Source organism: Schistocerca serialis, chromosome 2 (genome assembly GCF_023864345.2).
Source record: "Schistocerca serialis cubense isolate TAMUIC-IGC-003099 chromosome 2, iqSchSeri2.2, whole genome shotgun sequence".
In the NCBI taxonomy this organism is placed as follows: domain Eukaryota; kingdom Metazoa; phylum Arthropoda; class Insecta; order Orthoptera; family Acrididae; genus Schistocerca; species Schistocerca serialis.
The window spans coordinates 296,001,490-296,027,914 of NC_064639.1; the positions used below are offsets into that span (position 1 = coordinate 296,001,490).

The 26,425-nt window shown below is 45.7% G+C and overlaps 1 protein-coding gene across 1 annotated transcript in view; it reads left to right on the plus strand.

Moving 5' to 3' along the window:
- LOC126457061 (NFX1-type zinc finger-containing protein 1-like) overlaps positions 1-26,425 on the plus strand; it is a 378,517-nt gene that overhangs the window by 56,395 nt on the left and 295,697 nt on the right. The gene's annotated exons all lie outside the window — the stretch shown is intronic.

The following is a 26,425-nucleotide window of genomic DNA, read 5'->3' on the forward strand; positions in this document are numbered from 1 at the left end:
CTAAACTTTCCCAACCCACCCCTTTTTCCTCTCCAGGAAGGAACTAATAGTTGCAAGAACTAGGGTAATTCCATGTACTGTTATATGTGAGTAAAGCCAAACTTTCGCCTCCTGAGAATAAGTACTGGCTAGCAAATCTGTCACAGAATTTTATAGTTTTCTCAAGTGAATTTACCGTTCATCATCATTAAATTATTTTGTAATATTTGCTAATAAGTAGGGATAGGGAAAATGTGGTATTTTATGCTTGATTAGGGTGTTTCTGTGGTATTTTTTCCTCCCCTCTTCCTCCTTCTCTTCCTCTCCATCCTCCTTTTCCTTCAAAATTACCCTTTATCTTGTATCACTTGCTTTCAGTTCACTTTCATGAAATAATTGCCCATTTTTCCTCGTACTGTTTGTCATTCACTTTCTACTTACGACATTTGTCATATTCTGGAGAGTCAAAATATTGACATAATCAAACAAATTTTATACTCCATATTCTAATAGCTGGTGTTTCGGATCAATATGCACTTAAAACCCACGAAATATGTGCCAAAACTCCTCGAAATATGCAGTTAAAATATGCTCTTACCTGCAAGTATATGCCTTTAAATATGCAGCTAAAATTCTGTAATTATATATTTCTCTTAAATTCTTTAAAATATGCATCTTACTTGGGAAAATTAATGAATAAGCATCAAATATTTTCAATAATGGCTACAATTCAATGAATAAAATGAAGTATAACATAGGTACTTATACGATAAGTTTGGTAAATTCTGAAAATTAGTTTGTTTGAACTTCCAACATTTTTTCCATATTGTCTACATAAAAATTTTTCCTGTGGTCAGATAATAACATTTTCAATCATGAAAATGATCGTTCAACATCACATGACACTACAGGAAAAAAATTTAAGAGCGGTGACATCAGACGACATGAAATCATCGAGATTCTCAGAGCGTTTCTATGAAGAACTGCAACCATTTTTCTCCTAAGTCTCTCACTGATCGGACCTGGCCATCTCTTGCTCTGTGTCTTGAGTCCTTCTCTGATTGCCACTGTCTTCATAACTTCGATGTTACGAGGCTCAAGTTTCTCAGTTAGGTCTGAAAGGCCACCCAAGTGCGCTTGAATGAGTGTAACACACTGGAATTCTTCAGGACGTCCTTGGCTTTTGCTATGGCAAAATTTTCGCTATCTTCAAAGCCCTTTAGGACCTGGAACTAGAAAGTAGTAATCTAGTGAATGTTGGTTTCAAGCTGAAAACTGCTGTGCAGATAAATAAGCTTAATACTGGAATTTTATGTTGTATTCGTTTTCTTAGCTTATTCAGTTTATCCAGAACTACATACGCATCCATACCTCTTCAACGTTTCTGTGGTTGTCTGCATAATAGCAGCTGAAATCCACGTTCCCCACCTTGTCAAGACGGGTTCAGGTGGCAGGAGGACAGTCAGGGTAAGCAGTCTTGAAAGCTCTCACTTGACTTGGTTCCTTGATGAAAACCTTCTTTGCCGAAAATATAAGGCTGTTGACCTCTAGCAGTCTGGCTCTGGCCTCTTCAGTGACTCGATGGATGCAATGAGCCAGACATGTGAGGTGAATAATTTTAGGGTAAAACAACCAGAAACACTCTGCGCCCCGCCCCCACCTCCCCCCTGGGGTCCCACAGTCCTTTTGTGGGTATGTGTGTGGCGCGCACGGGGCCCCGAGCTATTGCAGTCTCCTTTCCTTTCCTTTCCTTTCCTTTCCAGGCTACATTACCATCCCTGTTCCACTCCCTCCCTATCCTTGCTCCTTTGTCCCTGCCCCCTCTTTTCCCTCTTAGTGGACTTCTTTATGTCAACCTGGCTATACTCCTGGCTTTGTTTTGGTCTGGGCTATTGTTTAGTTTGCTGTTTCCATCTCCTTTTCAGCATTTTTGGTCCCCTTGGGGTTTGATCTCCATTTCCAAAATTTTCCGTTCAGTGTGAGCCATTTGGAGATGAACTCCCTACGTAGCTTCCATGGTGCAGATTTCTCTCCACCTCCCCTCCCCTTTCCTTTTACGCCCTGGCCCCCCTCTTGCTAGGTCACCAGCACGGTAGCCAGTCTGTGTGGTTGGGCTGTCAAGTACCCACTTAGCCGAGCCCCCTGAAACCACAGGGATCACACTACTAGTACCTGAGCTGTTAACACCTCGTGTATGCCCAGGAGTCAATGCTCATCGTTTTGGGGCGCCAGAACTCCCAGCAATGGGCGCTGTGCCAGACGGCTCTTGCTGTGGCTGGGTGGTGCCCACGGGGCGAGCCCCTGATCGGAGTGGGTGGTACTAGGGCAGACGTCTTGCGCATGAAGCGACAAAAGCTTCACCATCCTGGCCATTCTATGGCCATCTCTAAGAGTGGTAGCAGACATGACACTCCTCCTTCTGATCCTTCGGCCTGCCCCTCCCTGGCCACCCCCTGGGAGGAGGGTCAAGCTCACCGGGTTGGACTGAAACCTTTCCCTTGGTACCTGGTTTGTACCAGGGCGGATGGCAGTAGTTTTGCCACGACCAAGCTTTTGTTTTTCGTGGAGATTATTGAAGATAAGTATGAAGAAGTTGAATTGATAGGGTATTATTTTCCACTGAGATTTCCTTCTGCAAACTGATGAGGAGCTCCGTACGAGGAGTTCGTTTTATCTGCCATGTGCAGCGAGGCCCTCCAAACAATCTCATCGCTATGGGCGCCTTTATCCAGGCCTTTGAGGGGGATGTCCTCCCAGAGAAGGTCAAGGTAATGGTGTATCGGTGTGATGTAAAACCTTATATTCGGCTTCCAATGAGGTGCTTTAAATGCTTACGGTTTGGGCACACGTCTTCCTGCTGCACCACTGATCCCCTCTGTGGTGACTCCATGCTCCCCCGCCAATGTGTGTAAATTGTAATGGACAGCATTCTCCACGCTCGCCTACATGCCCAGTTTTTGTGAAAGAAAGAAGGATTCAAGAGTACAAAACCTTAGATTAGCTCACCTACACTGAGGCTCGTCAGAAATATGACCAGCTCCATCCCGTGTCTATGACTTCTACTTTTGCTTCAATTACGCCCATTCCCCCTCCTACCCCCTCCTCTTCACAGCCCACCCCCTTTGCCCCATGCCTTCAGCCTCCTCCTCCTCCTCCTCCCCCCTTTCCCAGTTCCCCTCCCCCTCAGTACCCACACCCACCCCTTTGGGTGCTGCTCCCCCTCCCCCACTGGAGAAGTGCTCCCCTCCTTCAGCAGCCGCTGGTAGTGGAGCTCCCTCCCGGAACTCCTCTTGTTGCCACCCCCCTGAAAGGCAATCTACTGCTCCACATCAGCAGCGTGATCCGCAGCCAGTGGGCGCCGAGATTGCCCAGTGTAATTCCATGTGTGCCCTTGCTGAAGTCTGCCCTTCTCGTCCTTCCCAAGAGAATAAGCAGGAACAAGGGTAAGGCCCCTCTGGTACCCCCCTGAGGTGCAGCCTTCCCCTCCTACAGTCAGTGAACCAACAGAGTCTGACCCCATCTGCGTGTATATTACCCCATCCTTATCGGTGACGGATAGCGACTCGGTGGCGTGACCGACTCCGGACCATACACTTCCACTTTGGACTCCGGATTGAGAATCCTCCAGTGGAATTGTAGTGGATATTTGCTTCCCCTTCTTTCCTTCTACTCTGCTGCTTGTATTGCACTCCAGGAGACCCATTTTGTCAGTTCTTACTCACCCGCCCTTCGTGGGTTCCACACTTTCTGTCGGAACCAAATTGGCCCCTTGCGGGCTTCTGGTGGTGTTTGCGCCTTAGTCCGCAAGGACATTTCAGGTGGGTTCCCCTCCATACCACTCTGGAAGCCATTGCTCTCAGGGTCCATCTGGCCACTCCAATCACAATCTGTAAAACCCACATCCCATGCCCTCACCACCCTTCCTCAACAACTCCCTTCTCCCTTCCTGTTATTAGGGGACTTAAATGCCCACAACCCTCTTTGGGGTAGTCATACGACTACTGCCCTAGGCAGGACAGTTGAAGCTGTTCTGACAGGGCTTGACCTCTGTTTACTAAACACAGGCACTCCCACACACTTTAGTGTGGCACATGGCACTTTCTCAACCATTGACCTCTCCATCTGCAATCCCGGCCTTCTTCCCTCCATTCAATGGGGCGTCCACAATGACTTATGTGACAGCGACCATTTACCCGATTGTTTTGACCTACCTTCAGTGTCTCTCACTCCGTCACTCTCCCAGGTGGGTCATATGTAAAGCTGATTGGGGTGCCTTCTCCTCTGCTCCCGCCCCCCTTGTAATGCCACATGCCAGCGTTGATGAGTGTACTCAGACTTGGACTGCCGCCAACCTTTCAGCAGCTGTTTTCAGGAATCACTTCTTCCTCAGGTTCCCCTGCCAGAAGACAGTCCCTTGGTGGACTCCGGAAATTGCTGCAGCCATAAAAGACTGCCGCTGTGCTCTTCAACACTTCAAGTGGCACCATTCTACTGCTCTTCTGGTCTTTAAATGACTCCACGCTTGGGCCCGCCACCTAATAAAATTTCAGAAACGGATTTGCTGGGAATGATATGTAGCTGCCATTGGACCACACACCCCTTCTTCACAAGTCTGGGCGAAACTCAGGCGTATTTTTGGCCACTGTCCTCCCACTGGGATTGCAGGAATTTTCTGTGCATGGTGTTGTCCTTACCAATCCGGACTTTGTAGCAGAAAATTTCGCACAACACTTTGCTCAAGCTTCAGCATCGGCTCAGTATCCAGTTCCTTCTCCTGAAAGAGCGTTCAGAACGACTGCCTTTGTTTTTTGTTTCTCACTGCTCGGAGCCATATAATGCCCCATTCAGCGAGTGGGAATTTGCCAGCGCCCTCGCCCTTTGTCCTGACACAGCTTCTGGACCAGAGCGGATACATAACCAAATGCTCCAACACTTATCGGTGGCTGGCCACCATCATATACTGACTCTCTTCAACCGTCTGTGGAGTGAGGGAGTCTTTCCTACCCAGTGGCAGGAAAGCATTGTTGTCCCGGTGTTGAAGCCAGGGAAGCTGCCTCTTCAGTTGGATAGCTACCATCCAATTAGCCTTACTAACACCTTCTGCAAGCTCCTAGAATGCATGGTGAGTCGGTGGCCGTTTCGGATCCTAGAATCCCGCAACCTTTTGTCATTGACTCAAAGTGGTTTTCGCTGTGGCCGCTCTACGGTGGATAACTTGGTCCACCTGGAGTCTGCTATCCGGTCGGCTTTTGCCCATCCGTGGCGCTTTGCCCGGTTTTATCCGTAACTTCCTTTCTTGTCGCTCTTTTCGGGTCCAAGTTGGCTCCTCCTACAGCTCTCCCCACCTGCAAGAAAATGGGGTTCCACAGGGTTCCGTGCCGAGCATCCCTCTTTCTCATAGCCATTAATGGTCTGGTGACAGCTCTTGGGCCGACAGTGTTCCCCTCTTTGTATGCTGACGATTTTTGTATCTAACTTGCCTCCCCTGTAACGGGCACTGCAGAATGCCGTCTACAGGGGGCAATCTGTCGGGCACACTCATGGGTTCTCTCCCATGGCTTTCAGTTTTCGGTGGCCAAGACTTGTGTCATGCATTTCTACCGTCGCTGTACAGTCCGTCCCCGTCCGGAACTTTTCCTTGATGGCCAGCCCCTCGAGGTGGTGGACGCCCATCACTTCTTGGGTCTGGTCTTCGATGCCCGATTGACATGGTTCCCTCATCTTCGCCAGCTGCAGAGGACATGCTGGTCCGATCTCAGTGTTCTTAGGTGTCTGTGCAATACCTCCTGGGGTGCAGATCGCTGTGTTCTCCTGCGATTGTGTCAAGTGTTGGTACAATCTCATTTCGATTATGGAAGTCCTGTGTCTATGGTTCTGGGTCACCTTCGACACTGCAGATACTAGACCCCATCCACTACTGTGGGTTCCAACTTGCGACTGGTGCCTTCCGGACTAGCCCCGTACTTAGCCTTCTCGCAGAGGCGGGGATCCAACACTGTGAGTTTTATGCCAGCAGCAGCTGATATCTTATGTGATCCGCATTAGCTGTACCCCAAAGCACCCTAATTATGGTCTCCTTTATTCAGACATGGAGTTCACCCTGCCGCAGTGGCGGCCAGGATGTGGGCCTACCATGGCTGTCCGCATTCAGTAGCTCTTTTCTGAGCTCCAGCAATTGCCTTTACTGCCTTTCTTCTCCGCTCACCCACTTACCCCTCTGTGGTGTGTCTCTCGGCCGCAGCTCGTCTTGATCTCTCATTTGATTCAAAGGATTCTGTCCCTCCTATGGCTCTTCACCACCAGTTTTCCTGTCTCCTCAGTTCTTTTCAGGGTTCAGAAGTGATCTATACTGATGAATCCATGGTTGCTGGCTGCACTGGTTTTGCTTACGCTTATGCGCAACGCACAGAACTTCGTTCCTTGCCAGATGGCTGTAGTGTTTTTACTGCAGAATTGGTAGCCATCTTGTGTGCACTGGACCATATCCGCCCCTGCTCGGGGCTATCCTGTAGTGACTCATTGAGCGGTCTGTGCGCTATCGGCCAGTGCTTCCGTTGCCACCCATTGGTCATTGCTATCCAGGACTCCCTTTCTCTCCTCGCTCAAGGTGGATGCTCAGTGGTTTTCATTTGGACCCCAGGCCATGTTGGGATTCCTGGCAATGAATTTGCCGATCAATTTTGGCATTAGGTTTTGGGCCTTTGGGATGCAGAATGGATCACTCTTTCTTCGCCGAACAAGCTCAGGGCAATTAAGGATTCTACAACTCCATGGCGGTCCTCCTTATGGGCTTCTCGTAAGGCCTCTGTCGTCCTATGATGGTCCACATTGGCCAGACTTTTTTGACTCACAGTTATCTCCTCCGTCATGAGGACGCTCCTCTCTGTCGTGGATCGATATTGACTGTGGCTCACATCTTATTGGACTGCCGTAACTTAGCCACCCTACGACGGACTTTTAGCTTTCCAGACTCGCTACCCCTGGTGTTGGCTGACAATGCCTCACCGGAGGATCTCGTTTTAAGTTTTATTCGTGATGGGGGTTTTTATTGCTTTATTTAAGGGAGAGACCTTCCACCTTATTGGTGAGTGGAGGGGTGGCAGGCCCTCTTCCTCCCCCCTTCGCCCTGACTGGATTGGCTTCAACTGAGCTTGGTGGTTCTCCCCGGCCCTCCGCCTTCCCACTTCTTTCTTTACGAGGTCTGTTACGCCTTGAGCATCTCTCTTGTCTCCTGTGCTTTTTCCTTCCCACCCCTGTGATTAGTCACTTTCTTTCCCTCACCTCTTCTTCCACCCTTTTCCTTCCTTCCATGTCGTTAGTTTATCATTTTATGGACATTGTAGTTCCCTCTCCTAATGTAGGATTTTATCGGTTTTAGTTAATCTAAGGTCAGAGGGACTGACGACCGCATAGTTTGGTCCCTTCTCCACCCAACCAACCAACCACTCTGTGCCCTTCAGCATGTATGCGGCACTATCCATCACAATGGCCAAAACCTTGTTCTCCTCACATTTCTGATCTTCACTTCTCCATAGCACGCCTAAAGAAAATCAAAGGATTTTACAAATTCTTTTATTATTGGCTTGGGGCATGATGTGAAAAACTAATTATTGGCTCAGGATATGATATGAAAAACTGCACTCTTATATTACCTATAATTTATTGTAAACTATTCAGTGTTGCCAAAACTTAAACAATGCTTCGTGCACTGTGCATGCAGTCGTGGTGTGTGGCGTTCGTTCCACTTCCTTGCACAGTATGAGGTGTCCTCGCCCAGCCTTATCAGCAGAGTGTTTTCCTACTATGACGTGCACCATATACCAGCCGCAAGAATCAGTGGTTTCGTCAGCAGATAGCCAGACTGTCTTCCAGGTGGTGTATTCGAATAAATTCACTGAAGTGCACTTTAACAATTATGGATTTGTCCTAGCAAAACTCCAGTCACACTTCCTCTTTCTGAATTATTGTTTGGCACATGCTATCCCACCTAATCAGATTACCATTATAACTGGCATCTGCAAGAATGTACATTCTACAATTCCATCAGTTCCTCACTCTCACCAGTCTGGTCCTTCATAATCATAGAACGCAAACTCAAACTATACTTGACAGCCTCTACTCTTTTGCAAAATCTTTTTACTCTGTGACCACAATTTTCTGAATGCCATCATTGCAATAGGAACTCTTGCCCTTTGAAAACTGGAACAGCATTCCCATTATCATCTGAGGAAGCTGTTCTGCTACTCTTGTCTTTAGCCCTCTTAGAATTACCTATATTCAAATAAGAGCCTACCTTTTTTGATCCCAGCCCCCCCCCCCCCCCTCCTTTACTGTCAACCCTTCACAGCTCCTGGATCATGTGTTTCTGACTTACTGTCCTCCACATAACCAAAAAATTCCTCCACCCTCCATGAAAAACACTGCTCCTGAGTACCAGTCCCAAAATACTGTTTCCAATCTTTCTGCCAAAACTGTGACCCTGGCAGAAGTCTCAGTACTTGCTAAAATCCTCACCTTAGCTCAAAACCTAAGTTCAGCCATTTTGGACTTGTGAAGAATCTTTACATGTTTTCTGCAGTGAAAGCATTTCTTTGCCATGCACCCCATTGACAACAGCCAACTGCCTCCAAGAGAGATCTGCGTCCTCTTCCACACAGTCATCCCTTGGTACAACCTTTCAGAAATTCTTCATTTCCGACCTGGCCTCGCTTTCGTTTCCTAACTGCCTCCCCATTGAGTTTATCATTACTCCTACAAAACGCACAGCTATCCGTAACCTGAAAACCAATCCAGACCTATCAGCCTTCCCACAGACGATGGCTTCACCCAGTGATCATGAATCATAGAGAATAAATGGCTGAAGATCTCCACCACCTTTTCGACATCTTATGATCCCTTCCCATAAGTCTAACAGGACCCTGGCAGCTCCTCAATCCTGTAAGTCCACCACAAATCCTGACACTTGACTGCATCTCCTTCCTCACACCAGCAATGCTCCACATTCCTATCTTTTACCCAGGCCCAGTAAACCTAGTCATACAGGTCTGATCATCCTGTTGTAACTGGATACAATGCTCACACAGAACAAACTACTGTCTTTGGAATACTACCCTTCCCAACATCCTGATGCCGAACCCAGTACCTCCTTCCTAATCCTCTTAGTCTACCACACCCTGACACAAAATTTTTCACCTTTGAAGGCCAAATCTATAAATAAACCTGTGCATGGCACCATCCAGTGCCAACTTATTTATGGACCATTTGGAAGAATCCTTCCTATCCAGTCAGAACTAAAACCCCTTGTCTGATTCAGTTCCTGGGTTACATTTTCTTGATACTGACTCATGACAAGAACAACCTTTGCTTTTTCCACAATAACCTCAACACTGACTACCAAATCCACTTCACCTGGTTCTTCTTAACTCCATGAGCCATCTCCTTAGAGGGCATCTCCACTTCTCAGATGGCTCTATAATTATATCTGTTCATATGAAGTGCACCAACCACCTATACAGAACCTCCACTTTGACAACTGGTAAGCAAAGTCTCTACCATACAGTGTCATCACCTGTGGGTGCTGCATCTGCAGTGGAAAGCAGAAGCTTTCGAAATATACAGATCCTTTATTGACAGACAATATCCTACCCACCTGTGCCACCAGCCGGCCATTATGGCCGAGCAGTTCTAGGCACTTCAGTCTGGAACCACGTGACCGCTACAATCGCAGTTTCAAATCCTACTTCAGTTATGAATGTGTGTGACGTCCTTGGGTTAGTTAGGTCTAAGTAGTTCTAAGTTCTAGGGGACTGATGACCTTAGATGTTAAGTCCCATAGTGCTCAGAGCCATTTGAACCTGTGCCACCTCTTCCTCTGACAATAATACACCTGATAACCAGCCAACAACCAAGACTTCTCTGATCACCCAGTATCACCCTGGCCTTAAAAAGCTCAGCCATATCTTTCACCAGAGCTACGTCTACCTCTCCTCATGCCCTGAGATGAGGGAAACCCAAAATCCTAGCCACATCACCCAAAGTAGTCTCCTGTCCCCCACCCAATTTACAGAATATCCTTTTCCATTGCTATTCCAGTGCTGCTCCCAATCCTGCACCCCACAGATCATTCACTTGTAATCAGTTCAGATGCAAGATCTCTCCCATACACCCACTCACCACGTCCTGCCGTAGTCCAGTCACAGGCATTTCCTACCCAATAAAAGGAAGGGCCATGTGTGAAAGCAGCCACGTTATATATCAGTTCTGTTGCAACTGGTGTAGAACAATCTTTGTGGGCATGACAAGTAACCAACGGACTACTCAGATGAATGGCCATTCCCAAACTGTGTCCTCCCCCCCCCCCCCCCCCTCCTGTGGGTCCAGGGGTTAGAATAAGCCCAAGGTATTCCTGCCTGTCGTAAGAGGTGACTAAAAAGAGTTTCACATGTTTCGGCCTTTATGTCATGGTCCCCTGTAGGGTTTGGCCTCCATTCTTCAAAATTTTGCCAAAGAGTGAGCCAATTGGGGAAGGGCGCCTTACAAGGTGCATTGTGTCCATCGTGCACTGAGATCTTTAGCCCACTTTCTCATTGTCGCATTGCAGTCCTGCCCATTCTCCATCTCTTGGCCAAGGATAGCATCCTGGGCACATTTTCCACCATGCACTATGCAGTGTCGATTTCTGCGTCGACAGTGACTATGGACTTCTTTGCACCAGATATCCAGCACAGTAGCCAGTCCGTTGTGATGGGGCCGCCATATACCCTGTTGGTTGTAGTCCCCTGATCACACAGGGATCGCTCTGCTGATGTCTGCGCCATTGGCTCCCCATGTATGCCAAGGGGTAGATGCCCATCCAGCTGGGGCATCAGGACTCCCGGCAATGGCCATCCTGCCAGGTGGCTTTTGCTGCGGCTGGGTGGCACCCATGGGGAGGGCCCCTGGTTGGAGTGGGTGGAATCAGGACGGATGACACGTGATGAAGCATAGTCTATCATCTCTTGCTGGTGGTCAAACACCAGTAGTCTCTAAAGTGACCATGAGCTCAATTCAATGCACAGAAGTACGGCCCCAAATCATTACCCTCCCTGGCCACACCATAGGAGGAATGTCAGGCTAAGGATGGCAGTGTATCTTATTTGCCCCAGTACCTTGTATGTTCGAGAGCTGATGGGGAATCTTTCATGACAATGAAGCCTCAGTTTTTTGTTGAGCATTTAGAGGACAAGTTCGGGGAGGTGGAGGGCTTGTCCAGAATGAGATCTGGGTCAGTCTTGATCAAAACAGCATTCTCCGCCCAGTCACGGGAGTTACTCGCTTGTGACAAGCTGAGGGATGTTTCTGTAACCATCATGCCCCATAAGAGCTTAAATATGGTCCAGGGCATCATATTTCACAGAGACCTTCTTCTGCAGTCCGACGATGAGCTGCATGCCAATTTTGAGTGGCAAGGTGTACATTTCATCCAGCGTGTCCACCAGGGGCCGAAGGATAATCAGGTTGCCACCGGTGCCTTCACCTTGGACTTTGAGGGTGATACATTGCCCGAGATGGTCAAGGTGATGGTCTACCAGTGTGATGTAAAGCCCTATATCCCTCCCTCAATGTGGTGCTTAAGTGCTGGAAGTTTGGCCATATGTGTCTTCCCACTGTACTTATAGTGCCACATGCCAAGATTGCGGACGCCCATCACATCCCAATACTCCATGTGCCCCCCTCCCATCTGTGTCAACTGCCTTGCTCACCTGATTGCAGGATTCTCCAGAAAGAAAGGAAAATCATGGAGTACAAGACCCTAGACCGACTGACCTACACTGAGGCTAAGAGAAAATTTAGCCTGCATCCTGTGCATATGACATCGTCTTACGCTGCCGCTACAACAGTTCTGGCACAATCATCTCCACCAACCCAAGTCACCTCTTAGATCCAGAAGACTGCACCTGCCACCTTGATGGTGGTTGGGCATTTCCCTCCCTGTTGCTCCTGCACCACCTACTTTGGGAGCAACACCCCCCCAACCATCGGAGATGTCCATCCCCACATCTAAGCTGGAGAAGCGTAATTCGTCTTCAGCTTCTCTCACTAGGAAGGGGTCCCTTGATTCACTCCCTTCCCAGGTTTCTTCTAGTGGGAAAGAAGACACCTGCCAGTGGCTGAAGAACCCAAAAGCAGCTGGTCGTAGGGCTTCACACTCATCCTCAGTCCCGGAGACAGAACCAGTGAAGTCCTCCTAGTGAGGGAAACCCAAGGAGCAGCGAGGGAAATCCAAAAAGAAAACCCCTAAGACCAAGGAAATTGCGGTAGCATCCACACCACCGCTACCTACAAGGTCTGCGGCTGAGGGTAGGGTGGAGATTTTGGCGTCTGCTGAGGACCTAGATCTCACCAGACCCTCAGACACAATGGACAGAGACTGCTCAGGCAATAAATCGGTGGCAGCAGGTGACTCTGAGGCGTAAACTGCCTCATTGACTGTTCTGTGCCTTCCCAGTCTCACGATGTCATCCTCCAGTGGAATTGCAGCTGTTTTTTTTCACCACCTGGCTGAGCTACAGCAATGTTAAGCTTTACACCTGCTATCTGCATTGCCCTCCAGGAAACCTGGTTCCCAGCAATGCGGACCCCTGCCCTCTGTGGCTATAAGGGATGTTACAGGAGCCATAGCGACTATAATCGAGTGTCAGGTGGAGTTTGCGTTTATGTCCTAAACTCGATCTTTAGTGAACATGTGCCCCTTCAAACCCCTCTTGAAGCTGAGGCTGTCAGAAATAGGATGATGCAGGAAATAACTGTCTGCAATGTATATCTTCCTCCAGATGGTGCAGTACCCCTGAATGTATTAGCTGCACTGATTGATCAACTCCCTAAACCTTTCCTACTCCTGGGAGATTTTAAAGCCCATAACCCGTTGTGGGGTGGTACCATGCTTACTGGCCAAGGCAGAGATGTTGAAACTTTACTGTCGCAATTTGACCTCTGCCTCTTAAATACTGGGGCTGCCACACATTTCAGTGGGGCTCATGGTAGATACTTGGCCATTGATTTATCAATTTGCAGCCCAGGACTTAACAAGGCGGACTGGGGAACTTTCACCTCTGCTGTCACCGCTGAATCTTCCCCACACGGTGAATCTTCCCCACGCGGTAACGTCGATGTGATGGTTGAGCAGATGACTAGCAAAATTGTTTCTGCGGCAAAAAATGTGATCCCTCACTCTTTAGGGTGCCTGAGGTGTAAGGCAGTCCCTTGGTGGTCGCCGGAAGTCGCTGAAGCAATTCAAGAGCGTCAGTGAGCCCTACAAGTGGCATAAGCAGCACCCTTCCGTGGAGCACCTCATAGCCTTTAAACGGCTCTGTGCCCGTGTTTGCTACCTTATCAAACAATGGAAGGAGGAGTGTTTGGAGACATACGTCTCCACCATTGGGTGCCACGCGTCACCTTTCCAAGTCTGGGTAAAGATCAAACATCTTCTCGGGTACCAGGCCTCAACAGCAGTCCCTGGTGTTACCATAAATGGCGAGTTATGTACTAACACAAATGTGATTAACAAGCACTTTGCTCGAGCCTCTACATCAGAGAATTACCCCCCAGCCTTCGCACACTCTAACAGTGGCTGGAAGAGAAAGTCCTCTCGTTCACTACACGCTGCAGTGAATCCTATAACGCCCCATTTACAGAGTGGGAGCTCCTCAGTGCCCTTGCACATTGCCCCGACACAGCTTCTGGGCCTGATCGCATCCACAGCCTGATGATTAAACCTCTCTCATCTGACTACAAGCGACACCTTCTCATCGTCTTCAACCAGATCTGGTGCGATGGCGTCTTTCCATCACAATGGCGGGAGAGCACCACCATTCAGGTGCTCAAACCTGGTAAAAACCCACTTGATGTGGATAACTATTGCCCCATCATCCTCATCAACGTTCTTTGTAAGCTGCTGGAACGTATGGTATGTTGGCAGTTGGGTTGGGTCCTGGAGCCACGGGGCTTGATGGCCCCATGTCAGTGCGGCTTCCACCAGGGTCGCTCTACCACTGACGATCTGGTGTCCGTCAAGTCTGCCATCCAAACAGCCTTTTCCAGGCGGCAACACCTGATTACCGTCTTTTTTTGCTTACGTAAAGCATGCGACTCTACATGGCAACATCATATCCTTGCATCATTGTACGAATGGGGTCTCTGGGGACCACTCCCCATTTTTATCCAAAACTTCCTGTCGCTCTGTACTTTCCATATCCAAGTTGGTGACTCCCATAGTTCCATCCATATCCAGGAGAATGGATTCCTGCAGGGCTCTGTATTGAGTGTCTCTCTATTTTTAGTGGCCATTAACGGTCAAGCAGCAGCTGTCAGGCCCTCCGTCTCACCCTCTTTGTATGCAGACGTCTTCTGCATTTCGTACTGCTGCTCCAGTACTGTTGTTGCTGAGCGGCGCCTCCAGAGAGCCATCCACAAAGCGCAGTCTGGGCTCTAGCCCACGGCTTCCAGGTTTCAGCCGCAAAGTCATGTGTCATGCACTTCTGTCGGCATTGTACCGTTCATCCAGAACCCGCACTTTACCTTATTGACAATCCAGTGATTGTAGTGGAGACATATCAATTCCTAGGACTGGTTTTCGACGCTTGATTGACTTGGCTCCCACATCTTCGTCAGCTTAAGCAAAAGTGCTGGAAGAACGGAAGAACCTCAATGCCCTCCATTGCCTGAGCAACACCAATTGGGGTGCAGATCACTGTATGCTGCTGCAGCTCTACAGAGCCCTTGTCCACTCCCGAATTGACTATGGGAGTGTGGTTTATGGTTTGGCAACGCCTTCAGCATTGTATTTACTCGACCCTGTGCAGCACTTTGGGGTTCGATTAGTGACAGGAGCTTTTAGGACAAGTCCGGTGACCAATGTACTGGTGGAGGCTGGTGTCCCTCCACTGCAGATCAGACGTGCAAAACTGCTCGCCAGTTATGCAGCACGAATTCATAGTTCCTCTGAGCATCCGAATTACCGTCTCCTTTTCCCGTCCACGGCAGTCCATCTCCCAGATTGGCGGCCCAGATCGGGGCTAACGATTACGGTTCGCATGCAGTCCCTTCTCTCTGAACTGGATTCCTTCCCTTTACCACCTCTACTTGTGGTCTGTTCACGTATGCCTCCATGGTGTACGCCTCGGCTGCAGCTTTGTCTGGAACTTTTACATGGCCCTAAAGACCCCGTTAACCCTGCCACTCTCTGCTGTCACTTCCTCTCGATTCTTGATGTGTTCCGGGGCTCGGAAGTGGTTTACACCGACGGCTCAATGGCTGATGGTCACGTAGACTTCGCATTTGTTCATGGAGGACATATTGAGCAGCACTCCTTGCCACTTGGCTGCAGTGTTTTCACTGCAGAGCTGGCGGCCATATCTCGTGTTCTTGAGTACATCCGCTCATGCCCCGGTGAGTCATTTCTCCTGTGTACTGACTCATTGAGCATCCTACAAGCTATCAGCCAATGCTACCCTCACCACCGTCTGGTAGCGTCCATTCAGGAGTCCATCTACACCCTGGAACAGTCCCGCCATTCAGAGGTGTTTGTGTGGACCCCAGGATATGTCGGAATCACCAGCAACGAACTTGCCGACAGGCTGGCCAAACAGGTGACGCAGAAACCGCTTCTGGAGATAGGCATCTCCGAAGCTGACTTGCATTCTGTCTTACACCGCAGGGTTTGCCGGCTTTGGGAGATGGAATGGCATAACAGCACGCACAACAAACTGTGTGTCATTAAGGAGACTATGAATGTGTGGAAGTCTTCCATGCAGGCGTCTCACAGGGAATCAGTTGTCCTCTGCTGGCTCCGTATTGGCCAAACGTTGCTAATGCAGGGTTACCTACTCGAACTCACCTCAGTGTCGTGGCTCCCAAATGACTGTCATCCACCTCTTGCTGGACTGCCCACTTTTAGCCGCTCTGCAGCAGACTTTTAACTTTCCCAGCATCCTGCCTTTGGTGTTGGGCGACAATGCCTCCACAGCAGCTTTAGTTTTATGTTTTATCCATGTATGTAGTTTTTAGTGCATGTCCTTTGTCCCTCTGTGTCCTCCACCCTAGTGCTTTTAGACTCTTTGTATTTTGTGTTATTTGTTTTGTCCATTTTATTCTCACACTTGTGGCATTGTTTTATTAGGAACAAGGGACCAATGACCTCGTAGTTTGGTCCCTTCTCCCACCTTTAAACCAACCAACCAACCAAACTGTGGCCAACTGCAAACTTGATCATCCATTTGCTGAACATGCTGTATATCACAACACAAATGACTTCAGCAGCTGTTTCACAGAATGAGCCATTTGGTTACTCCCATTCAGCACTAGTTTCTCTGAACCATACAGTGGAAATCGTCTCTGTAGTATATCCTGCACCTTCTCAATCCCCCTGGCCTAAACCTCTGCTAATCTGTTTCCTACTGCATCACCTTACATTTTCTAGGCTGGACTGCATACAGCAAACAAACCTGATGGGAGAAGCTATATGTGGGTGGTGGGGGTAAGGATGAGACTGGGGCAGGGAAGGGAAGGGATAGCAGGATAGAGTTGGGGAAGGTGTAATGATGCTTGTGGGATTGTCCAGGGATGTGGTGAGTACAGGATAGGGTTGTTAGTTGCAGTAGTGCAGTAGGGAGGTTTGTCGGTGAGCGGAAGTGGGTAGGGACAGATCGGAAAAGGACAGAAGTAGAGGAGGGAAGACAAGTATGTACATTGATCAAATAGAAGGCTGTTTAGTGCTGGAGTGGGAGGAGAGAAGGGACTAGTGAGGTGAAGGTCAGGGGCTAGTGAAGGTTGAGGCCAGGAGGTTATGGGAATGTGTAATATATTGCAGGGAGATTTCCCACCTGTGTAATACAGTAAAGCTGTTGTTAGTAGGAAGGTTCCAGATGGTGTAGACTGTGAAACAGTCATTTAAGTGACATACATTGTGTTGGGCAACATGTTCAGCAATTGGGTGGTCCAGTTGTCAGTGGCCATTCGTGCTTGTTGATTTTTATGTCCATGTAGAGAACAGCACAGTGGTTGCAGCTTAGCAGGTACATCACATGACTGCTTTCACAGGTAGCCCTGCTTTTGATGGGATAGGTGTTGTCTGTGACCAGAGTGGAGTAGGTGGTGGTGGGAGGATGTATGGGACAGGTATTTCACTTAGATCTATTGCAGGGACATGAGTAATCAGGCATCGGGTTGGAAGGAGGGGCGGACAAAAATATTGCATAGGTTCGATGGGTGGCGGAATACTGCTGGTGGTGATGGTGGGGGATAGTGGGTAGATATTCCTCATTTCAGGGCAGAGCAAGAGTAGTCGAAACCCTGGCTTAAAGTGTGTCATCTCCTCCAGTTCTGGCTGGTACTTAGTCAGAAGGAAAGTGGTCCTTTGGTCCTTCTTGGCTTGACGGTGGATATGGTGACAGGTGGTAGGTGATTGAAGGGTGAAGGGACAAGGCATGGGAGATCTATCGCTGTGCAAGGTTGGGAAGGTAACTGCAGTCTGTGAAGGCCTCAGTGAGAACCTTGGTATGTTAGGAGAGGGACTGCTCGTCACTACAAATGCTACAGCCATGGATGGTGGCTAGGCTGTATGTGTATCACTTCTTGGTGTAGAAGGGGTAGCAGCTATCAAATCAGAAGTATTGCTGGTGGTTGGGAGGTTTGATACAGATGGAGGTACTGATATAATGATCCTTGAGATGCAGGTCAATATCGAGGAAGGTGGCTTGTTGGGTTGAGGAGGATCTGGTGAAGCGAATGGGGGATAAGGTGGTGAGGTTCTGGAGGAATGTGGATAGGGTGTCCTTACCGTCGGTCCACATCATGAAGATGTTATTAGTGAACCTGAACCAGTTAAAGGGTTTGGAATTCTAGGTGGTTAGGAAGGATTCCTTTAAATGGCCCATGATTAGGTTGGCATAGCATGGTGCCAAGTGGGTGCCTATTGCAGTACCAAGGATTTGTTTATAGGTGATGCCTTCAAAGGAGAAGTAATTGTGGATAAGGACCAGGAAGAAGGTTGTAGGTTTGGAGTGTTGGGCATTTGTAAAGGTAGTGTTCCTTAGTGACAAGGCCGTGGGCATTAGGGATGTTAGTGTAGAGAAAGGTGGCTTCAACAGTGACGAGCAGTGTGCCATGTCATAAAGGAACAGAAACTGTGCCAAGTCAGTGGAGGATATGGTGGTTTCTTTTATATAAGATGGTAGGTTGTGGGTGTTGCTCAAAGTGGACTGAGATCCTGTCATTAGGACCACAGTAACTGGCCACAGTGTTTGAGTTTATGGACTTCAGGAAGCATGTACAAGGTAAGAGTGAAAGGAGAGGTAAGGGTGTGGAGAGAGGTAGATTCAAGGGAGTGGTTCTGGGATGGGCCTAAGGATAAACAATATCAGTTTGGCTGCAGGCACGGGAGTGTGTGTTTGGTGTCTGTGTGGTTGTGTGTGTGGGCATATGTACTTTACTGCAAAAACAGCAAGAGCTGAAAAGCTAGTGTGAATATAATATCCTCTTATGTGTTTCTATGCCCCACACGTCAGTCACTTACTTTACATAGTGTTGCATCCAGGAAGTTCCGTTATTGCTATAATTTAGAAACCCTTTGTTGTTATATTTTATTCAACAAATAACTTCAATAGGCAACAGGCGAAAGACGTGCTTTGTATGTACTGCACATTTTAGTGAATTTAACTGAGATAAACTAAAGCTGCAGTGTTCTTCTTTGGGATACTAGTGTAGAAGTGTGCACAGAATCGGCTAAGCAAAAAATTCATGCAATATGCACGTTTATTTATATACATTGATTGAATCAATACCCATTTGTATTGTGATATGTTGTGAAATTTTGAACATTTATGATTGCTGCGATAAACTCTTACTGTTATTGTTAATTACAGGCTTAAACTTAATTGTACTCTTTTAAACTTTTTGAAAACAGTAAGCCTATCCTTGTTCAAAACAGTCATTCTCTGATTTTGTTGTACAGTTACGTGAGAGATGGATTATTTTTGAGAATTTCTGGATGCTTCTTATAATTTATTTTTTTTGTAAGTTAAACCAGTAGGAGTGTTTTGGATACATAGTTTATTTCATAGCAAATCAGTGTTTGTGGTTCCGCAAAAGAATATGTCACCCTGAATTTCATTGTATATCAACACAATGAAATGTGTGTTTTTGAGAATTTGTAGAAGCTACCATTTTCCTTTGCATAATCTACAACCAGGCTGTGGGGTCTCACTGCAACCAGTTGGAGTTTTCTGCCGGTGCAGGAGCATTGACCTTGGTGACTGAAGTAACTTCAGCGAGCTGTTGAGTGTGTGTTGTTTTACACCAATTCGTGTCATTGGCTGCGCGTGACCCACCTTCGTGTGAAACTATAGTTCGCTCTGTTATGTTGTCCAAAGGTTGGCTGTGGCACAGCACATGGCATTTGATTTTTGCTGATCGCTTGCCACTGCATAAGCTGGCTGGTATCACATACAGGCGGCGGCTAGCCTTGAGGTTGGCAGACTGTAGTTTGCTTGTCCGTTGTAATTGTTCATGTCGTTCTGATAACCTCGCTTAAATCTTTTGTTTATCCCATTTCCATTACCTTTTTGTACGTACTGCGTCATATATGGTTGCCATGCTTGTTGTGTAGTAACATTATTATTTACAGTTTGCTTTCTAAAGACAGGTTGAGGTGTTTATCTGCTGCTTTATGTTGCCATGGTGCCTCTTCATAAAACAGGTTAGTGGAATCCAAAACTGACAAAAAGTACTAGGAGTTGTGGTTACTAATTTTTCCCTTATGTGTAGCAGAAGTCGGCTCTTTAGTACATCCACCTGTGATATCTGATTGGTCCAATATCTGGTCTTATTTAAATACTTTTCCAAATAACCCCACAAGCTTCCATGCTTGCTGTTAAATGGAGCCAGGTTAAAGGCTTCACATCTTAATCTTTCTTGAATTGCTTCCTACCAGTACTTGTGTAAGAAAGCATGTTCAAATTGCTCTCAGCCGTGACAACATTCTGCCATTTCAGTGGCCCACAAAAGAATGTCACCTTGGCTATTGCCAACAACAAATCTTTTTGAGCTTCTGTCCAGTTAACACAGAAATACATTGTGGTACGCACTGATAAAAACTACTGGATTTATCCGCTTTCTATCTGTCGAATACATGGAAACCTGCCTATGTCTAAGCAACCCTTCACCACCGAAGATAAATGTTAAACATGCAGCATTATCTGACATCGGTGTGTTGTTACAAGTGTGCAAAGCACTGTGTAGCAATTGTGCATATGTTGCAGGGACTGCTGCAGGTAAATTACAAAATTTTACAGTCTTTACTTATGCTCGCTATTGGGCTTGTAACAAGATGTGGAGAACTATTACATGCATCAATCTTTGGCACAGGTAGTTGAATATTAGCAACCTGACCTACTTCATTTGATGATTCGGTTTCCCTTTTCTTCATGGCCTCTTCTACCATGTCTATATACTTTGCATTCCGATACTACCTTCTGCGCTAATGTACTACTTTGATCTAAGGTACCTGCTTCTGCTGTTTTCGTTATATTGTCTAAATTTTTCCTTATCTGAGTTCTTTTTCTTTTGGCACATTCAGACTCTAATTCCAAGCTTTCTGCTCTTAATGTTAACTCCTCTACTGCCAGTGGTAAACCTTCATAGTCCTTGTGTAGCTTGTTGACAGTGGTCACTTTCATTATAGTATTACACATTTGGTTTTGATTTGCTCTTATACTATTATTTATGTCCGTTATTTTCTTTAATTCACTTTCTGTGTGTTTTGCTTGTCACTAATTGAACATACCTTTTTGTTCAAAATCTCAGTACTTTCCTTAACATCAGAAATTAACTCCTGTTTTAATTGTTTCTTCATTTCCTTTAAATTTTCAGATGTCTCTGTGTGTAGACTTTCTGTCAGATCATTGAGTTTTTGTGTGACACAGTTTTGGATATCTTCCAACACCTGTTTTTGTTCTGTTTTGGAATCTGAAAACCCTTGTGACAATTCGCAACATTTTATGTTCAAGTTACTAAGCTGTTGTGTAACTGTATTGAATTTTGTAATCATAGTTGTCAGTAATTGCTGTAACAGCAAACGGGGATACTATTATCGTTGCTGTCTGCTGTACTTTGCATGGTAATATTCGGATTACCAATAATCGGTGTCCGTCCTATGTTGTCAAAATACATTGCTGTTTGAAGTTCCTCTGTTTTGTTCACAATCATCATGGTGTTGTCATAGTTTGTCCGTGTATCTGTCGTGTCATTTGTTACGTATGTGATATCTATATCTGGTTTATGTCAGCTTCATGCAAATCACCGCCATTTTGGCCGATTGCACATTCTGAATTACAATCAACAATGGGTAATTTTTGGTCAGCCATTTTGATTACCAAAAAAATTAATAAAAATCAGCAGAAAAATTTTTATGCAAATAAATCTTGCTCTTGAAACCTGCAAGTTGCTGTGAAATCGCTTTTCGATAAATTCCTGTCAATTTGTTGAAAAGTATTACAACACAAATGATTGGAATTTTCATAACGTTGGTATGATTTTTGAATCCTTTTGATCAATAAGTTTTCTACTAGGGAAATGGCGAAGGGAAAAGGAAAGAAAGCTAAATATGACAAGAGAGACGCTACTAAGTGTAAGCATGTAAGCTATTGCACAAATTTTGTAGCTTCTCTGCATAGTCAACCAGCTCACTTACGTCTCCCATTGGTGGATAAATTGGTCTTTTTAATTGTCTGCTCCTCGTTTTCATATAATAATAGCTTTTGATGCACTCATACTAATGCTATATGAAAATAGACAAAAATTAGTTTTTCTTTTACACAGTAATGACAAAATTTTTGTGTATGTGCATTTAACATACACTAGAAAAAGTCTGTTCATGTTTAGCTATGACTTTGTGCTGGAAAATCAGTCACCAACCATGTTAGGTTTGTTGGTTGATTTTGTAATAACCATACAGGGAGACAGCCCAACAGCTAACATAAAAGAGTGTGAACTGGCATGAAATTTACACAATGAGAGATAATGACATAAGTTTGTGGCGCCCTCCATTGGTAATGCCAGAATTCAGTATGGTTTTGGACCACCCTTAGGCTTGATGGCAGCTTCCACTCTCACAGGCATACTTTCAGTCATGTGCAGGAAAGTTTCTAGAGGAATGGCAGTCCATTCTTCACAGAGTGCTGCACTGAGGAGAGGTATTCACGTCGGTAGGTGAGGCCTGGCACGAAGTCGGCATTCTAAAACATCCCAGCGGTTTTCTATAGGATTCAGGTCAGGACTCTGTGCAGGCCAGACTATTACAGGGATGTTATTGTCATGTAACCACTCTGCCACAGGCCATGCATTTTGAACAGGTGCTCGATCATGTTGAAAGATTCAATCGCCATCCCCAAATTGCTCTTCAACAGTGGGAAGCAAGAAGGTGCTTAAAACATCAATGTAAGCCTGTGCTGTGATAGTACCATGCAAAACCTCGAGGGGAGCAAGCTTCCTCCATGAAAAACACGACCACGTCAGAACACCACCACCTTCGAATTTTACTGTTAGCACTACACACGCTGGCAGATGACGTTCACCGGGCATTCACCATACCCACACCCTGCCATTGGATCCCCACATTGTGTACTGTGATTCGTCACTCCACAAAATGTTTTTTGACTGTTCAATTGTCCAGTGTTTACGCTCCTTACACCAAGCGAGGTATTGTGATGGGTGGCTTATGAGCAACTGCTCGACCATGAAAACCAAGCCTAACTGTCATAGAATTGGCACTGGAACCTGAAGCAGTTTGGAATTCCTGTGTGATGGTCTGGTTAGCTGTCTGCCTATTACACATTATGACCCACTTCAATTGTCAGCGGTCTCTGTCAGTCAACAGATGAGGTCGGCCTGTATGCTTTTGTGCTGTATGTGTCTCTTCATGTTTCCATTTCACTATCAGATTGGAAATGTGGACCTAGGTATGTTTAGGAGTGTGGAAATCTCGCATACAGACATCATCTGACCATGTTTGAAGTCCATGAGTTCTGCAGAGTGCCCCATCCTGCTCTCTCACGGTGTCTAATGACTACTGAGGTTGCTGGTATGGAGCACCTGACAGTAGGTGGCAGCATAATGCACCTAATATGAAAAACAGATGTTTTTGGGGGTGTTGGTTGGTTGGTTGGTTGGGGAAGGAGGCCAGACAGCGAGGTCATCGGTCTATTCGAATTAGGGAAGGACGGGGAAGGAAGTCGGCCGTGCCCTTTGAAAGGAACCATCCTGACATTTGCCTGGAGCAATTTAGGGAAATCACGGAAAACCTAAATCAGGATGGCTGGACGCGGGATTGAACCGTCGTCCTCCCGAATGCGAGTCCAATGTCTTACCACTGCGCCACCTCGCTCGGTGTTTTTGGGGGTGTCCAGTTACTTTTGATCATAGTGTATATTTAATAAAAGTCTCTATTAAGTTATGCTGACATCATTAATTTATTTCTAATTTTCTGTGGTTGCTGATCATACAGTCCATCCACTAAATCTTGATCATCAGCACATATATATATTTTAGATGTCTTGCAGAGTGGAAAAAATTACTCCCTCTTCTTATGATTGCAGGCAAAAGTAGTGCTTGTAAACAAATATTGACGTAACAAATAAAAACATTCTTGCGGCTACGATAACTCTTAATATATATATATTTTCTTGCATTTTTTTATCACACATAGCACTTACTACACACATTGTTGATGCACGAGTAAAAATTACATGTCCTTTTTGTGTGAGATCTAAAATTATAAGTCCTCTAAAGCGAGATTGAAACAAAAGTTGTTAAACAATTGAATATTCTTCTGACATTGCTCTTTTGTGACAAAGATGGTTTTAAAAGCCTATCTTTGCTGTCATCTGTGGCAATGTGCACATTTCTTATTACTAATGAAGAAAAGAAAACATTCACATAAATAAATATTGGGAGCTAGTTGTTGAGGTACACAATTGCACCTGAAGGTGGTTTGCAGTGTATAGATGTAGAACCAGATCCCAATAGCAAATTTTTGCTCTCAAAATGTGCAAGTCTGCAAAATGCCACCAAATTGTCAGCAATTGAAATAAGTGTAATGAAAGTCAGCATTATTCTCATTCGGGATGTTGTGAACTGATGTTTGTGAGGCATGATGTTGGTCATTTCTAGAGATGGCAGTGACTGTCACTATTTCCATACAGTACACTCTAGTCAGTGAAGGAAAATGAGAGGGAAAAATTTGTGTAGTCACAATGTCTTCACAGTGGAAGGGGGTGGGGAGTGTAATGAGTAACATATTAAAAATCCCGACTGATGTGGTGTGAGCATGGGAGTGGGAGGAATAAACACTCCCAGGCATGTCGCATACAGTGTCATCAGTGAGCTGTAGAAGGGTCATTATAACTTTGTGAACACCTTGCAGTTGGTTTTTGTGGCATAGTGCAGCAGAGAGGATGAGGAAGTGCCTGCTCGCTCGGTTTTTTTGCTGAACTTTGAAGGAGGAAAGTACGTGACCATAGTCCAGCAAACTAACTTCCCTCACACTTCTGAACTCCACACATGTCTATACACACTGTTACACCCACATGACACAATTTATCTCTGAATACGATTCTACTGGACTGACATGAGGCACATTCATTTAATATTTGTTCTTAACTCATGTTATTTAACTATATATATTAATTTTATAGTGTTGAAACATTATTTTTAATAATCGGTGATGTTTCCACCCCCTTTGTTTGGGCACTGTCAGTCCTAGAGAAATTGTAGGAAATTTAATTTATTTTAATTTTGTGCTGGGAAACAATTTTGATAGATGCTGCAGTTTTTGAGATATTCAAGAAAAACTTAAAAAGTGACCTTTTCCCATTACCCTCCACCCCCATCCTCACATCCCACCAGTCAGCATTTTTAGCATGTTTTTCATGACGCTCACCCCTACCACTGTACAAAACTCCTTTACTGCACAATTTTTTCCTTCATTCTACCTTTTTTTTACTGGACTAATACTAGCAGAGATAATCTTGAAACTTATAGCTGATTGGGTATGGCTCACAGCGAATCCCAGAACTTAAAGCTGATTGGGTAGTGATACAAGAGGAGTTAGCTCTATTGTAAGTTGAAGGCAGCAATAGTAATGTTAGGGCCAGATCCAAAAACTAGATTGGAGACAAGGCTTCCAAATCTGTGAGTGATGTTTCATCAGTTTAACCATCTGAAATAGCTTCAATGCTGTGGAGACTGTGAACAAAATAATGAAGACTGACAAACACACTAAAAAACAGTGTGACAGTGTAGAGAATAAGGTGTAACCTAAGGCCAGAAAGGATGATGTAACAAAGATCAAGAATCCCGTATTACTAATCAGGAGGGGCACCATTGTTGTGTGTGTGTGTGTGTGTGTGTGTGTGTGTGTGTGTGTGTGTCTATATATATAAACAAAGATGATGAGACTTACCAAACAAAAGCACTGGCAGGTCGATAGACACACAAACAAACCAAACATACACACAAAATTCAAGCTATCGCAACAAACGGTTGCCTCATCAGGAAAGAGGGAAGGAGAGGGAAAGACGAAAGGATGTGGGTTTTAAGGGAGAGGGTAAGGAGTCATTCCAATCCCGGGAGTGGAAAGACTTACCTTAGGGGGAAAAAAGGACAGGTATACACACACACACACACACACACACACACACACACACACACACACATATCCATCCGCACATACACAGACACAAGCAGACATTTGAGAAATGTCTGCTTGTGTCTGTGTATGAATAGATAAATGTGTTATTAGGCAGCAGTTTTGTGATATTATAAACAGTGCGAAGAAATGCTAACTTTGGAAAACTTTCCAGCTTTTTTTCCACAGAACTGGACTGCAAGGCTAGTAACTAAATACAGAGAAAAACTGTTCTATCTATAGGAAATGGCTTTAAAAGGTGCCAGGTAAACCAATCATGATGCACAAATCAGAAGGCATAGTTTCAAAAAAGGCATACTAAATCAGATTTTCATTAGAAAAATGAAGCACCAGAATTAAAGTCACCATTAGTTTATTCGGAAACTTTACTCTGTGAATAAATTTATGAAGTGATAGTGTGTTTGGAATGAGAGAGTTAACATCTATCTGAGAGCCTATGAAACATCAGACATGAAGTGATGCTCAAGGACTATTTAACTCTTGGAAAATATTACGGTATTGATAACAAAACAAAGGTTCCTCACATACAGAGTTTACTTCTGTTAAAACTCCCTCTCTGAGTAGCTATGCTTGATGCACAAATCTATTCACTAGTGTTTTGTCCTTGTCTGTGGGAAACACCTTTAGAAATAAATAATATACTGTATCAAAAGCAGTTTGAGGGCCCTTCAGCTTTGATGCAATTGCCAGTGTTTTATATCTGAAGAT